The 17,566-nt window shown below is 36.7% G+C and overlaps 2 protein-coding genes across 3 annotated transcripts in view; one reads left to right on the forward strand and one right to left on the reverse strand.

The window, feature by feature from the left end:
- The window catches only part of psmg3 (proteasome (prosome, macropain) assembly chaperone 3), a 159,062-nt gene that overhangs the window by 111,801 nt on the left and 29,695 nt on the right, over positions 1–17,566 (reverse strand). The window lies entirely within an intron of this gene.
- The window catches only part of elfn1a (extracellular leucine-rich repeat and fibronectin type III domain containing 1a), an 89,421-nt gene that overhangs the window by 56,254 nt on the left and 15,601 nt on the right, over positions 1–17,566 (forward strand). For both annotated transcript variants that reach the window (XM_058048349.2, XM_058048348.2), the window contains one exon: positions 3,517–3,602. The gene's annotated coding sequence lies outside the window, so the exon portion shown is untranslated. The remainder of the gene's footprint in view (positions 1–3,516; positions 3,603–17,566) is intronic.

A 17,566-nucleotide genomic window follows, 5' to 3' on the forward strand; every position in this document is an offset into this window, starting at 1 on the left:
ATACATTCAACACAGCAGACGCCATTTTGGATTGAAATAATGACAAAAAATAGCTATTTGGATGCTAAGCACCAAGCGTCCAAGTTTGCATCTTTGTGTGAAAGCAGCCTAAAAGCCAAGAACTCTAAGCTGGTTAAATAAAAAATAATAGCAGAATTTATACATTCAACAAAGCAGATGCCATTTTGGATTGAAATAATGACAAAAAATAGCTATTTGGATGCTAAGCACCAAGCGTCCAAGTTTGCATCTTTGTGTGAAAGCAGCCTAAAAGCCAAGAACTCTAAGCTGCTAAAAAAAAAAGAAGCATTTATTTATACATTCAACACAACAGACGACATTTTTGGATTGAAATAATGACAAAAAATAGTTATTTGGATGCTAAGCACTAAGCGTCCAAGTTTGCATCTTTGTGTGAAAGCAGCCTAAAAGCCAACTGTTCCCTCTTGGCTGAGAGGCTTCCTCTACGGGGGGGCAGCTGCAGGAGCGACCCTGCCAAGGGCGGTGAGCTTCCCGTTCGACGCCGTAAAACGGGTCATTGAACAGCTAAATGGACTCATTATGATGTGTAATTAAAAGAATACTGCCGAAGACTCCCTGACTCCCCTCGGTTTCCTCGTCGTCTCGGGGTCTCGTGCTGGACGCCGGCCGCCGCTTAAACTCTCACCTCGTTCGCTGGCATGCAAACGGCGGCCTTGGCGAGCTAATTGAATGGCATTATCCACTGTCCTCACACGCGCTGATCATCTCGCCCCGTTTGCAGATTCCAATTACGGAGTGTTGAGATTGAATTTTGTACAACATGTTACATCCTTTGTGACTCACGAGGGGCGAGATCACGGAATAGTTTCATTAGAAGGCGAGCGGTAATATGAATACCGATTGGACTGGAATCTCTTGTGCTGTTTGTCTTTGTGCCGCCATTAATATGCATTCGCACCCCTCACACTGCATCCATCCCACTACTGAGCACACGGAGGGGGGGGGGGGGGGGGTAGAAGATGATTACATTTTACATTCACTTCAAGTAGTCCGGGGAAAATGTATGGAAGAGTAGCCTGCTGAAGAATAGCGCTTTCATGTGTGATACTGCTGTTTTTGAGAACCTACTGCAAAACATGCCAGTCAAAAATCTATTATTACAAAATTTCCAGTCAAAGATCATCTATATGATGCTCGCTACTTTAGAACCTACTGCAAAAAATGCAAGTCAGAGATCTCTCTCTATATATATGACAGAGGAACTGCTGTTTTTAAGGATCTACTGCAAAAACATGACAAATATTGCTGTTTTTATAGAACTACCGCAACACTTGTTCAAGATCTTCTTAGTAACAGAGGCAATCAACTGTTTTAAGAATCTTCTGCAAAAAAAAGTAGAGCCGAAGATCCTCTGAATGACAGTCATAAACCTTGTATATGACGAGGGCACTCTGCTGTTTTTAAGGATACACTGCAAAACATGACTATCAAAAATATTGTATTTGACAGGGGCACTCTGCTGTTTTTAAGCATCTACTGCAAGACATGAGTCACAAGTCTTGTATATGACAGGAGCACTCTGCTGTTTTTAAGGATACACTGCAAAACCGCATGCCAGGAGATTACTGCTATTTTTGAGGACCAATTGCAACAACTGCCCAAGATCCTCTATATTACGGGAGAAGTCTGTTTTTAAGGAATCACTGCAAAAATGCCAGTCAAACGTTAGGGTTAGGGCAAGGGCAAGGGCACTCTGCTGTTTTTAAGCATCTACTGCAAAACATGACAGTCAAAACTCTTCAACATGACAAAGGCACGCTGCTGTTTTTAAGCATCTACTGCAAAACGTGAGTCAAAAATCTTGTATATGGCAGGGGCACTCTGCTGTTTTTAAGCAAATAATTTGTATATGACAGGAGAACTCTGCTGTTTTTAAGCATCTACTGCAAAACTCAGTGTAGTCAGTCAAGAACTTTTTATATGTCCTGCTGTTTTTAAGGATACACTGCAAATCATGACTGTCAAGAACTTTGTATATGACGGTCACTCTGCTGTTTTTAAGCAAAAATATTGTACATGACAGGGGCACTCTGCTGTTTTTAAGCATCTACTGCAAAACATGCCAGTCAAGAACTTTGTATATGTCCTGCTGTTTTTAAGGACACACTGCAAAAACACATACCAAGAGATTACTGCTATTTTTGAGAACCTACTGCAACAACGCTTGTCCAAGATCCTCTATACGACAAGAGCAGTCTGTTTTTAAGGACCCACTGCAAACATATTAGTCAAAGATCCACTATATGACAGTAGTGCTACTGTTTTTAAGCATCTCCTGCAAAACGTGAGTCAAAAATCTTGTATATGGCAGGGGCACTCTGCTGTTTTTAAGCAAATAATTTGTATATGACAGGAGAACTCTGCTGTTTTTAAGCATCTACTGCAAAACTCAGTGTAGTCAGTCAAGAACTTTTTATATGTCCTGCTGTTTTTAAGGATACACTGCAAATCATGACTGTCAAGAACTTTGTATATGACGGTCACTCTGCTGTTTTTAAGCAAAAATATTGTACATGACAGGGGCACTCTGCTGTTTTTAAGCATCTACTGCAAAACACGCCAGTCAAGAACTTTGTATATGTCCTGCTGTTTTTAAGGACACACTGCAAAAACGCATACCAAGAGATTACTGCTATTTTTGAGGACCTATTGCAACAACACTTGTCCAAGATCCTCTATACGACAAGAGCAGTCTGTTTTTAAGGACCCACTGCAAACATATTAGTCAAAGATCCACTATATGACAGTAGTGCTACTGTTTTTAAGCATCTCCTGCCAAAAAATATGTGACTCAAAGATCCTCTATATGACAGAGGAACTGTTAAGAATCAACATTAGCCAAAGATAATCTACATGACAGTAGCTCCGACTGCAAAAATACCATTATGTGTGTCTGCGAAGACGCCATGCAGTCAAAGATCCTCTATAGGAGGGTTAATATTTCTGTTAATAAAAATGCATAGAAAGGTGGCACTTCACCAGGGACTCATAAAAACGATAAGAGGGGGAATGATGTTTGATTAATTAGCGGTAGAAGTAACTTTTGGAAAGAATTCAAAAGCGTGTGTTTTGCTTGTTATAGATAAGGTTAATGAGGTGGCTCCATTTCTTTACAAAAATGTTTCCTCAGGGAAGCAAAAACGGAGGAAAAAGTAGACTTATTCCCACAACTTTGCTGCTCATAATAGCTTCCATAGCTTCCGTGGGACATTTGTGGCCATTAATGAGGTTGGAGGTCACTGAAGGACCGGAGAGAGGAACTTACGGGCTTGCTATTGCTGTTCTAGTTCGTCCCATAAGGTGTTTGATGCCGTTCTTCCACACCCAACTCATCTTAGCATTGCTTGTGAGCACTGATGGTGTCTCCCCAAAGTGTTCCCACTAAGTTGGAGTCATCCATAATGTCTTGCAAAGATAAATAATTAAGATTGATGAATGAATGATCATTTTTTTGTGTCGCTATTTGCGTTGCAGAGGCCACATCAGTCTAACGGCAAGGACAAGGACATCAGGCATGCTCTGCTTCGTCGAGGACTTCCAACCAACAGACTACCAGAGAGGTAAAATGTGAGCATGGTGCACAGCTTTGCATGTGCTAAAACAACAACAGCTTTGCCCCCCCCCCCCCCCTCCCATCTAAGAGGATGACAGAGAATCCATGGCTAATCCCGTGGTCAATACACATGACGAGTACAGCAGCAAAGACAAGTCCCTCCAAAGGACGTGTCATCTTGGGAAGTTTACATGCACGGCCGCCATGGCAACCTCCGTTTGTGTGTGCAGTAAATACACTTTAAGATGCGGGGTGGGGGAAAAAAGGCAAATTAATTAAAGTTATACGACAGCAGGAACACTATAAAGTGTCTTTTCGACAACCACTAGCAGGTTTTCTTGCCGGAGGCCTGCAGAGGATGAATGCAAATCCTTGTTTTAAAAAATAACTGCTTTTTCGTGCCGAAGGTCAAACACAAACAATGAATGAGCTAGCCTTGCTGTGTTTAATGCTGGAATAAAGCAAAGCAGAGACAAAAATGATCGGAGCTGTTCAATCAAAAGCATGTCAATTTATTTTTAGTTATTATTTGTATTGCTGTGATTTATTTATGACACTGTATGTTTAAAATACTTCTTAAAAGTAGGGACTTTTATTTTCACTGGTTATTATTATTATTAAATTAGGCTATATTTGGTGTCATTAATATTTGGTTATGTTAAGTATTATAGAAGATTTTATAAGAGATTTTTTATGTCATATTTTAATTATTTATTTAATAAAAAATAAGTGACAAATATATCTAAAATGGAAATAAACTAACAATTAAATATATATATATATATATATATAATATTTTGGGATGTTTTAAATTCTGATTACTTTTATGCTATATATAATATAATATATTTATTTATTGTCTACTTAAATATTGTTACTGTATTTTTATTTATTATTACTATTTACTATATATTTAAAAAAGATATATAGTATGTACAAAAAATGAACTTTTATTTTCACTGGTTATTGTTATTATTAAATTAGGTTATATTTGGTGTCATTAATATTTGGTTATATTAAGTATTATATAAGAATTATAAGAAATTTTTACGTCATATTTTAATTTTTAAATAAATGTAAATAACAACAAGTGACAAATATATCTAAATTAAAAATAAACTAACAATTTAAAATATATAAATTATATATTTAGGATGTTTTAAATTTTGATTACTTTTTTGTAATATTATATATATTATAATATATTTATTTATTGTCTACTTAAATATTTTTACTGTATTTTTATTTATTTTCTATTTACTATATATTAAAAAATATATATCTACTTTTTTAAAACAAAAAAAAACACTATAAATAAAAGCTATTTATTTATTACAAGCTAATGCCAAAACAAATTAATTACTATAATAATATGAGCTGCAGCTTTAAACTGTAAAAAGTCAGTTTATTTTTAATGGCATGTTAAGAAGTGAGAGGAAGTGATGTCATTCGTAGGCAGACTTGAGACGGAAAACCCTTTATGCTGGATTTTCCCCCATAAAAAGCCAAAAGATTTGCCTGCTGAGAATAAAGCATGCTGACATCCAGCCTCCTGCCCTGTGCAGATTCCGAAGCAGATAATTGTCTTGTTAAAAAGATAAAGATCCATAAAATGAGTCCTTGCGTTCACCCCTAGCACAACTTTACTGCCAGTACGCGTCCTCAACACATGAATCATCATCGACTCACTCCCATAACCGGAACACCCCGACTTCCTAAATGACTCACGCGTTACACCGCTAATCACTGGCGGAGTGGATCCGGTCCAGCCCGCGTGGAGATGGCATCTTATCATTTTTTGATAAGACGCTATCGCCATCGTACGAACTGGTGAGGCCGCGGGCACGAATATTTGGCGGTTAATTTGTTGCCGCGCTGACAAACAGAGACAATAGCAGCCTGAAGCAGGAGTGTGATTAACAAAGCTGTGTTGGAATAATAAAGATGTGTTTCACTCTGCATTATAATGAAAGCAGTGATAATTCATCATCATCACGCAGACACTCGCGGAAAGATAGCATACACCAGCGTGACGTTAACTTGAGACAAAGAGCTTCCATGCGGCAAGAGTGCTCTTCTTTTTTTTTTTTTAACAATGTACGGTGCAAAGACTCAAAGATCCTCTATGTGCTGTTTTTAAGGATCAACTGCAAAAACACTCAAAAAACGACAGGAAAACATTACTACTGCTGTGTTTCGCAGCACTGTGCTGTTTTTAAGGACTAACTGTAAAAACACAAGTAAAAAAAAATCTCTATATGTCGGCTGTTTTTAGGAATCTGATCAAACAATTGTCAAAGAACCTTTACTGTATATTCCAGAAGTTTTTAGGGACCAACTACAAAAAAAAAACACCCCTCAAACAACCTCTAAACGATGGAGCACTGCACTGTTTTTGGGAATCTACAAAAATACCAGTCAAAGATCCTTTAAATGTCAGCAGTACTATGCTGTTTTTAACTGCAAAAACACAAGTCAAAAACCCTTTGGATGCCAGTAGCCCCCTACTGTTTAAAGGCCAACTGCAAAAACAGTCCTCAAAAACATCTAAATGGCAGGTGCACTTTGCTGTTTTTAGGAATCTGATCAAACAATTGTCAAAGAACCTTTACTGTATATTCCAGAAGTTTTTAGGGACCAACTACAAAAAAAACACCCCTCAAACAACCTCTAAACGATGGAGCACTGCACTGTTTTTGGGAATCTACAAAAATACCAGTCAAAGATCCTTTAAATGTCAGCAGTACTGTGCTGTTTTTAACTGCAAAAACACAAGTCAAAAACCCTTTGGATGCCAGTACCCCCCTACTGTTTAAAGGCCAACTGCAAAAACAGTCCTCAAAAACATCTACATGGCAGGTGCACTTTGCTGTTTTTAGGAATCTGATCAAACAATTGTCAAAGAGCCTTTGTATGCCAGCAGTACTCAAGGCCCAAGGGCAAAAACACTCAAAAATTTGTCAAAGCTCTTCTATATAACAAATGCACTGTTTTATGCTGTTTTTGAGGATGTACCTCGGAAACACTAGTCAAAGGTCCTTGATATGACAGGAGCTTGATGTTGTTTTTAAGAAGCAACAGTCCAGCATGTTCTGCTGTTTTTAGCAATCTACAAAAACACAAGTCAAAAATTCTTTATAAGCCAGCAGTACTGTGTGCTGCTGTTTTTAAGGACCAAGTGCAAAAACACCAGTCAAAGATCCTCTATGTCACAAAATGCTCTGTTTTTTTTAAGGACCAAGTGCAAAAACACTCGTCAAAGATCCTCTATGTCACAAAATGCTCTGCTGTTTTTAAGGACCAAGTGCAAAAACACAAGTCAAAGATCCTCTATGTCACAATAATGATCTGCTGTTTTTAAGGACCAAGTGCAAAAACACTAGTCAAAGATCATCTATGCCACAATCACGCTCTGCTGTTTTTAAGGACCAAGTACAAACACACTCATCAAAAATCCTCTGTCACAAAATGCTCTGCTCTTTTTAAGGACCAAGTGTAAAAACACTAGTAGTCAAAGATCCTCTATGTCACAATAATGCTCTGCTGTTTTTAAGGACCACGTGCAAAAACACTAGTCAAAGATCCTCTATGTCATAATAATGTTCTGCTGTTTTTAAGGACCAAGTGTAAAATCACTAGTAAAAGATCCTCTATGCCACAATCGCGCTCTGCTGTTTTTAAGAACCGGGTCCAAAAACACTAGTCAAGGACCCTCTTTACGACAGCAACATCATACTGTTCTAAGGACCAACTGCAAAAACACTAGGCAAAAATCTTGTGTGTGTCATACTTGCTGTTTTTAGGAATCTACAAAACAACAAGTTATACTATACTATACTATCCAAGCCACTAGTACTGTGTGCTGCTGTTTTTAAGAACAAAGTGCAAAATGCTCTTTAAAAAAGCTCTAAATGACAGACGTGTGCTGCTGTTTTTAGGAATCAGTTGCAACTCACGGTCCGGTGTGATGTCACTCAAAGGCCGCATTTGGCCCATGTGCCATCACTTGGATAGCCCTGCTTTGGAAGTACAACGTAAACAATGCAAATGTGTGTTTACGTGTATGCTAATGAATTATTAAAAGACATGAGCGCCCCATAAAGAGAAGCAGACTTTAGTGCGCTGTAAAGCATTTTATACGTGTTCAAGTGTCACTGGGCGAGTGAAATAAATGTTACTGTGCTGCTCGTTTGGGATGCAGCCAGGCTCTTTTCAGGCCGTGACCATTAGGACCTCCATTAGAACTTCAATGAGATCACAGTGCAGTAATCCATCATTTGTTGGTCCTCACCGAGACCAACTTCAAGCTCCAGTTCGGTGTCCTGTGTCATGTTAGTGTGGAACGGCAGCAGAGGAAAAAGAGGTACCTGAATGGATTAGAGGGAAGAGCGGTATGGATTGGTCGCACGCAGACGTACGTACGTACGTACATCCCTGAGGAGGCTTCAATCGGTGGCAGGAGAAACATCAACGTGCTTCGTCAATGATTGAGCTATGTGCTCATCAATGGAATTTAACCTTTTACACTGTATTGGTCACGAGTTATCAATATTGCAGCACTTTGTCATGGCGGGGCTGAACGTTGAATATCACGCGTGTCATTGTTCTAGCACGTGGCGTGTGACCTTTTTGCGGCGTGAGAGCAACAGATGTAGGTATGCTAAGACGGTAGTAGCTTTGTGATATAGGTGAATATATAGTAGATTGAACTTTATAATGACATTATTTTTCCTCGTAATATTACAAGGTTATTATCATAAAAATGCAACTTTCACTGTGGAATATGACTTTTTCTATTCATATTTAGACTTTGTAGCTCTTTTTCCATTTCTGATGTATGCCTGCTTTATTGGCCAATTTTCCAACCCTTTCAATTTTCTTCTTGTTAATTTTCTTCTCATAATTACGCCTCATAATTAATTCCACATTCTGACTTTATTCCCATATTAGAACTTTTCCCTGCAACCTCATTTTCCTAAAATTACATTATTTGTTATTCATAATATCACAATTTAAATGTATTGATTTTTTTCTCAATATTTCTTGATTTTTTTTTTACTAAAATTGTGTTATTTTTCCTCAAAATATGACGTTATTCTTGTAAAATTTTGACTTTTTTCTCTTAATATTTTATACTTTGGACAACATTGTTATTCATAATATCACAATTTAAATTTATTTATTTTTTCCTTCATACTTCATCATATTTTTACTAAAATTATGTGATTTTTCCTCAAAATATGACATCATTCTTGTAAAATTTTGACTTTTTCCCTACTTTCGGAATGTGACTTTTTTCTCTTAATATTTTATACTTTGGACAACATTATTTGTTATTCATAATATCGCAATTTAAATGTATTTATTTTTTCCTTAATACTTCATCATATTTTTACTAAAATTATGTGATTAGTTCCTCAAAATATGATGTTATTCTTGTAAAATTTTGACTTTTTCCCTACTTTCGGAATGTGACTTTTTTCTCTTAATTTATACTTTGGACAACATTATTTGTTATTCATAATATTGCAATTTAAATGTATTTATTTTTTCCTTAATACTTCATCATATTTTTACTAAAATTATGTGATTTGTTCCTCAAAATATGATGTTATTCTTGTAAAATTTTGACTTTTTCCCTACTTTCGGAATGTGACTTTTTTCTCTTAATATTTTATACTTTGGACAACATTATTTGTTATCCATAATATCGCAATTCAAATGTATTTTTTTTCCTTAATACTTTATCATATTTTTACTAAAATTATGTGATTTGTTCCTCAAAATATGACGTTATTCTTGTAAAATTTTGACTTTTTCCTCTTTTCAGATTATGACTTTTTTCCTCTTAATATTTGATAATATTTTATACTTTAGACAACATTATTTGTTATTTATAATATCAAAATTTAAATGTATAGATTTTTTCATCATATTTTTACTAAAATTATGTTATTTTTCCTCAAGATATGGCGTTATTCTGACGTTATTACTTTTTTCTCTTAATATTTTGTAATATTTTATATAATTTTATCATTTTTTTACAATATTTTATATTTTGGACACCCCTTGCTCTAGCAATACTGCCTGTAAAAAAATCCCCACCTGTAACCGAGGCACCTGTGTGAAAGAATACCACAAACTCCGGATCGTAATTGCTATGCCACGCCCACAAAATCATACTGGCCAATCATGGCACAGCAAAGACCAGGTTGTGCTTCTCCTTGTAGAGCTCCATTCTATTTCATGCTAGGTTTTTACCGTATAGACCTGAATATAAGACGACACCTGATATTTTGCCAACTTTTTTTTCAACATAAATCGACTCATAAATCTGACTGTGTATATTTAGGGTCATATTTCTGCGTAAATACAATGTTGCAGCTTGTGTGAAAACTCTATTGTTGCCATCCAACAAGTAAGAACTCTGCTGATTTTAATGGCGCCTGCGGATCCAGATGCGTCCAAGTGTTTCCCCTGTTACCTGTAACTATAATAGCGTACAAACCGCCTGTTCATTAAGTCCTATTTATTCCAATAATGGAGACCTTTTACAGCAACAGGCTCCGCCAATGAGAGGCATCTGTTAAAAGAGGCTGTTATCACTTGATGGAAGATTTGCATCTTATGCGCTTCTTGATTAAACCTGTCATCAAGTAGCATCCTTTTCATCGTTACATAAAAAAAACAGCATATTTAAATGCAATCTGCCAGATGCCAGGCATATATTAGACGTGCTTTTTCCCCCGCGTACTCCTCCTCTTCAAGTAACATTTCCTCAGTCTTTGTTCAAATCTGCAAAGCAAATAACTCCTCCTTTGCGTGCTTTGCCATGTGAGGGTTTTTTTTCTTTTTTAATGGAAAGCGGCAATAAAAATGCAAATTGTGATTCAATGCCATCTGAAGCCCTATGTGTCAGAGGATCTCATCGAAAGTCCATTAGTATTTCCAGGATTTATGTTGCACCGTGCACCCTAACAGGGATAAAAGTCCCCTCAGCGGTGAATCAGTCAGCTCCTGATGAGATCTTAAGTCGGTTGCTGTGACGCACCAAGAGAATTTTTACTCCTTTTCTTTTTTTTTTTTTCTTTCTTACAGTCAAGTACCAGCTCTCTATTATGTCTTTTGGACCCTGAGGGAGCGTGGCCTGTAAGAAACAATAACTGTCCTGTCAAAACCGAGACACTTTTATTTCTCAGCCACAAGGTGCTCGTATTTTTTTTCCATTTGCCCGCTCGCGTTTCCTGTCATTCAGACTGTATGGGAGGAATGTTACATGTTAGGTCTTCATTTATTCCACCTACGTCCTTTTATTTGCTGCCACCTTCTACGTCTGACAAAATCCGCAGGAAGCAATTAAGGCAACAGGTTGTGATGTCGCAATGTGGAACTGTTCGGATCAGAATTCTAAACAAAGTTATTTCCTGGAAAAGGCACAAACATAACAGTAGCATAAATGTCTCTAGCATTTTTAGCATTGCTATGGAAGCCAGCACAGGAAGATAGATGAGTTGCAAAATTAGTCAGTATGTGTGTTTTATTAGGTTTTTTATTTAATTTTTTTAACATTTTTATTTAGATTTCAATACATTTTTATTTTCTATTTTAATTGTTTTTAATTATTTTTAGCATTGCTATGGAAGCCAGCACAGGAAGATAGATGAGTTGCAAAATTAGTCAGTATGTGTGTTTTATTAGGTTTTTTTTATTTAATTTTTTTAACATTTTTATTTAGATTTCAATACATTTTTATTTTCTATTTTAATTGTTTTTAATTATTTTTAGCATTGCTATGGAAGCCAGCACAGGAAGATAGATGAGTTGCAAAATTAGTCAGTATGTGTGCTTTATTAGGTTTTTTTATTTAATTTTTTTAACATTTTTATTTAGAGTTCAATACATTTTTATTTTCTATTTTAATTGTTTTTAATTATTTTTAGCATTGCTATGGAAGCCAACACAAACTAATTAAATACAAGAGGAAAATAGAAGAGTTGCAAAATTAGTCAGGATGTGTGTTTTATTAATTTTTAAAAATTTTTTAAACATATTTTTAATTTAGATTTCAATACATTTTTATTTTCTATTTTAATTGTTTTTAATTATTTTTAGCATTGCTATGGAATTCAGCACAAACTAATTCAAGACAAGAGGAAGATAAAAGAGTTGCTAAATTAGTCATTATGTGTGTTTTATTAGGTTGTTTTTTTAATAAATTTTTTTAACATATTTTTATTTAGATTTCAATACATTTTTATTTTCTATATTTATTTTTTCTATTTTAATGTTTTTCAATTATTTTAGCATTGCTATGGAAGCCAACACAAACTAATTAAATACAAGAGGACGATAGAAGAGTTGCAAAATTAGTCAGTATGTGTGTTTTATTAGGTTGTTTTTTTTTATTAAATTTTTTTAACATATTTTTATTTAGATTTCAATACATTTTTATTTTCTATATTTATTTTTTCTATTTTATTTTTATTTTTTTATTTTTAGCATTGTTATGGAAGCCAGCACAAACTAATTCAAGACTAAAAACTAATTTAATTTTTTAAACATATTTTTTATTTAGATTTCAATACATTATTTTCTATATTTATTTTGTCCATTTAAATTTTTTTTGATTATTTTTTATTTCATTTATTTTAATTTTTCTCATGCGGGATATTTTTTATGTATTTTTCTTCATTTTGATGATGATTATGAGTAATAGCAGCAGTAGCGGTAGCAGCAGTAGCGGTAGCAGCAGTAGCGGTAGCAGCAGTAGCGGTAGCAGCAGTAGCGGTAGCAGCAGTAGCGGTAGCAGCAGTAGCGGTAGCAGCGTGATTTGTGGACATTTTGAAGACTATTTAGGTGGGATTTTTCAGTATTATCATCATTAATGGTAGTGTAGTAGCAGTAGTCGTAGAACCAGCAACCGCCACTATTGTAGTAACAGTAGTGGTAGTAGTAGTGTGGGCATTTTTAATAATTTTTTTCTTAATAATACAGCGAAACCTCACACACAAGTCTTATTTTCTCTCATTATGTTTATTATATTGGGTAATACGAATGTAAAGGTGACTATAGGGGTGTTATTACAGGTCAAGAAGGCTCTAATCATGTTAAAGCCCGTATTTAGAAGTTTTCTATGCTCTAGCTTTGGAGATATTAGATTCATCAATAAGGAATCCTACTTTTTAAGAAAGTCGGAGTTGGAAGCAATCAACTGCGATGAATGAGGGATTACGGAAGAAGCGAGCAGCCTAGAATAAACAGAGTCGTAGCAGGCTGTGAATTTAACAAAGCTCTGCTTTTAATTTAGCCTTCGTCAGCAGCCAAAAAAATCATCACAACCGCATGCTTTTGGCTTCGAGGCTAAGAGCTAACGCGTGGAGTTGATGGTCAGTTGATGGCCTGGAAAATTGCGTTTGAACCTCCGGGTGTTATTGCGACTCATATCTTAGTCTCTAAAGTGCAGGATTAAATTAAACTCTGCTGTCTGTTTGATAAATGCTCGCAACAGCTCACTTTTTTTTTGTGTGTGTGGTTTTTTTTTCGTACATACATGGCTGCCATCTCCGGTAGCGTGTTGTCGTTATAAGATGTCACTCAAGCAGAGTTTTACTTCATGATGAGATTTTTTTTTTTTTTTTTTTTTTTTTTTTTACCCTTGTCTCAGCTTGAATCGCCACTGAAGGACTCTGGGTCCACTAAAGAACAATAGAGTCAGGCATTGAGGATGTAGGAAGAAGATGGCGAGCGCCAAGTCATTTAAAGTTTCACAAAGTATGACACCGAAGTGGAATACCAAGTAGCGAGTGCAAGGAGTGGAACTTTTGCAGTTACACATTTTCCCCTGCCCAACCTTTGCACCCAAGGCTCTAATTACTCCTTTTTCCAAAAAAAAAAAAAAAAAAAAAAAAAAAATCCGTCACTTGAAATTCAGCGTTTAATGCACCATCAGCGTTCAATTACACCAGCGCTGCTCCTCCACCAACACTTACTGCTAATGAGCAGCAACCCGTGCCAATTAGTGGCAGTGAGATGTTGTTGGCAAATGTTAACGTAGGTTATTAGATTAACAAGAAAACAACAGAGATGAAAGATTTATTTCTGCTGCTGCTGCTGCTTGATTGCAAAAAATTGCTTTATTTGTGTAATGAATACAGCGAACCCTCCCCCCACTCCCCTCCTAATGGAAATAAGAAAAGTCAGTTCTAGGGTCAAACTGTTGCCACCATAAAGGAGTCAAGATTTTAACATAGCCCCACTTATCTCTCGTTATGTCATTCCCATGTAATATTATTTTTCACCTATTATAAATAAGCCTCCTTCTACATTCCAAAAACATGCTAGGTTAATTAGCGACTCCAAATTGTCTATAGGTATGAATGTGAGTGTGAATGGTTGTTTGTCTATATGTGCCCTGTGATTGGTTGGAGACCAGTCCAATCAATCCAAAGACAGCTGGGATAGGTTCCAGCACCCCCGCGACCCTTGTGAGGGTCGAAAAGTGGTACAAAATGAATGAAGGAAGCAGAAGTACTGTTATACAGTTGTCCCTCGTTTATCATTATTATTTTGGTTCTAGACCCAACCACGGTAAGGGAATTTCCATGGAATAGGATTCATTATGAACTCATTGGACCAGTCTAGGATGTACCCGAGCTCTCGCCTGAAGACAGCTGGGATAGGCTCCAGCACCCCCGCAACCCTTGTGAGGATAAGCGGTAGAAAATGAATGAATGAATTGTAAATAAGCCTTGCTTAAAACTGCACCAAACATGTTCTCTTTGATTGTGTACCTGCATCATCACCTCTTTGTGTGGCTTTGCAATCAGGCTTTCGGTTTGAAAAAACCAGATAAATACGAATTTGTTAGCGAATGAGTTCATAATGAATCCTATTTCACTGAAATTCACTTACCGTGGTTTGGTTTAGAACCAAATAACAGTGATAAACGAGGGACAACTGTATGTTAGTTTCACTCAACTATGGTACATTTATTCATTGATTCATTTTCTACCGCTTTTCGATCCTCATGAGGGTTGCGTGGGGTGCTGGAGCCTATCCCAGCTGTCTTCAGGCGAGAGGCGGGGTACACCCTGGACTGGTGGCCAGCCAATCACAGGGCACATATAGACAAACAACCATTCACACTCACATTCATACCCTATGGACAATTTGGAGTCGCTAATTAACCTAGCATGTTTTTGGAATGTGGGAGGAAATCCACGCATGCACCGGGAGAACATGCAAACACGCAGAGATGGCCGAGGGTGGGATTGAACCCTAGTCTCCTAGGTTTGCGCGCTTTCCACTCGTCCACCGTGCAGCCCGTATGAAATTTCAATGTTTTTGACGATTATATTTAATTAATTACTAAATTATTATTATTACTGAAGTCAGTTGGGATAGGCTCCAGCATACCCTAGTGTGGATAAGCGGCATAGAAAATGTATGGATGGGAATTGTTACCAATTTATGGTGAATGAAATTTTTTTTATTCAAAATTTGCTTCAATTTCTTTCGTAATTTTCTGTAATTATACTTTTAGCACTTGCCACAGGCCAACACAAAATGGATGACAAAAGAGATGACACTGATTTAAGCATCATACGCAAGTTTAGAGTAAATGTAAGCCTGCAAACCTCACTCTAGGGCCATTTGTGGTACATTCAAGGCCACCTGTTTGGACTCAACACATGGTTTTCCGTCCCGATTTCACTGTATCTCTTCACTAGAAGGTCGGCGTGGTTACGACGGGTGGGGGTCATGTGATAAATCCAATGTCGGAAGCGGCAATTTAAGTGCAACTGTGCGGAACAAAATCAATTGAGGTGCTAAGCTAAAAGGTTAAAGTTAATAAGACACATATTTGCTCGAGTATATCTGCAAGCTATTTAAAGTCGCTCTGCAAACATCACTTTTTTTTTTGTAAAGCCGCATCCCGCTGTGATGAATGTGCAAGTTTAATATGCACTGATTTAACCAGAGCACGCCTCCTCCTCCCCCCTTCTGACAAAGCAATCGAGGACCTCGATGAAGACAATGTTTTCCTTCCCCGAGAGCCGTACTTCCATTTCAACTCAATTGATTCGCCACTTCTGCTTCTCCGTTCTTTGCTTTTTCTCCCTCTCTCCTATCCTTCTATTCTGGCTGGAAAGAGCCTTGGCCGCATTTTCAATGACATCAAATAAAGGGACGGCCATTGGTATGGATGAGAAGTGTCCGCAGAGACTGAGCCACCTTCACCGCTACAAAGCACATGATAAGAAGCAGCACAGTAGAGAACAAGCCGGGTTATATTAAAAAAAAAAAGAAAAAAGAAAGATGCTCTGTTTTGATATCTGCCCGTGTAGATGCAATTTTGAATTCAGTATGCACGCTGTTTGTTTGGACGCTTGCAGCCCGGGTGGCTGTGCGCGTTCAATATCCTGTCATTAAGGCTGCAGATGTCAGATCTGTTTCATTTTGGAAAGCTCTTGCATGGAGACGGAGCACAAGGAAACACTCGTAGATTGGCTATAAAAGCTTAGAACTATCAAGCAGACACTTTTACAGCACCTTCTCCGCCCCTGGACCATAAAACAATCCATATTTGACCTCAGTCACTTTTCAATATGGCTGCTGACTACAGCTTACATAATGACAAAAGAGTATTCTTGCAAAATCCAATAGGCCACCATGTATGAACAGCAATGCGTCGTTTATCCACCAAGTAGGATTCCTGATTTATGAATGGAGTATTTTTATAGTTAGAGCATAGCTTTTAGCATGATTGGAGACCTCTAGACATAAACTAACACCCCTATAGTTACCTTTACACTGCTATTACAATTCCTGATTTATAAATGGAGTATTTTTATAGTTAGAGCATAGCTTTTAGCATGATTAGAGACGTCTAGACATGAACTAACACCCCTATAGTCACCTTTACATTGCTATTACCTAATACAAAAACCGTTTAAGACATAAGTAGGATTCCTGATTGATAAATGGAGCATTTTTATAGTTAGAGCATAGCTTTTAGCATGATTAGAGATCTCTACACACGAACTAACACCCCTATAGTCACCTTTACACTAGCCGTTTAAGACATAAGTAGGATTTCTGATTTATAAATGGAGTATTTTTATAATTAGAGCATACCTTTTAGCATGATTAGAGACCTCTACACATGAACTAACACCCCTATAGTCACCTTTCCACTGCTATTACTTAATACAATAGCCGTTTAAGACATAAGTGGGATTCCTGATTTATAAATGGAATATTTTTAGAGTTACAGCATAACTTTTAGCATGTTTAGAGACCTCTAGACATGAACTAACATCCCTATAGTCACATTTACGCTGCTATTACCTAATACAATAGCCGTTTAAGACATAAGTGGGATTCCTGATTTATAAATGGAATATTTTTAGAGTTACAGCATAACTTTTAGCATGTTTAGAGACCTCTAGACATGAACTAACATCCCTATAGTCACATTTACGCTGCTATTACCTAACACAGTAGCCGTTTAAGACATAAGTGGGATTCCTGATTCATAAATGGAATATTTTTAGAGTTAGAGCATAACTTTTAGCACGATTAGAGACCTCTAGACATGAACTAACATCCCTATAGTCACATTTACGCTGCTATTACCGAACACAGTAGCCGTTTAAGACATAAGTAGGATTCCTGATTTATAAATTCAGTATTTTATAGTTAGAGCAAAGGTTTTAGCATGACTAGAGACCTCTAGACATGAACTAACACCCCTATAGCCACCTTTACATTGCTATTACCTAATACAATGGCCGTTTAAGACACAAGTAGGATTCCTGATTTATAAATGGAGTATTTTTATAGTTAGAGCATAGCTTTTAGCATGATTAGAGACCTCTAGACATGAACTAACACCCCTATAGTCACCTTTACATTGCTATTACCTAATACAGTGGCCGTTTAAGACACAAGCAGGATTTCTGATTTATA

Source organism: Doryrhamphus excisus, linkage group LG16 (genome assembly GCF_037039965.1).
Source record: "Doryrhamphus excisus strain RoL-2023G ecotype Guam linkage group LG16, RoL_Dexc_Guam_v1.1, whole genome shotgun sequence".
In the NCBI taxonomy this organism is placed as follows: Eukaryota; Metazoa; Chordata; class Actinopteri; order Syngnathiformes; family Syngnathidae; genus Doryrhamphus; species Doryrhamphus excisus.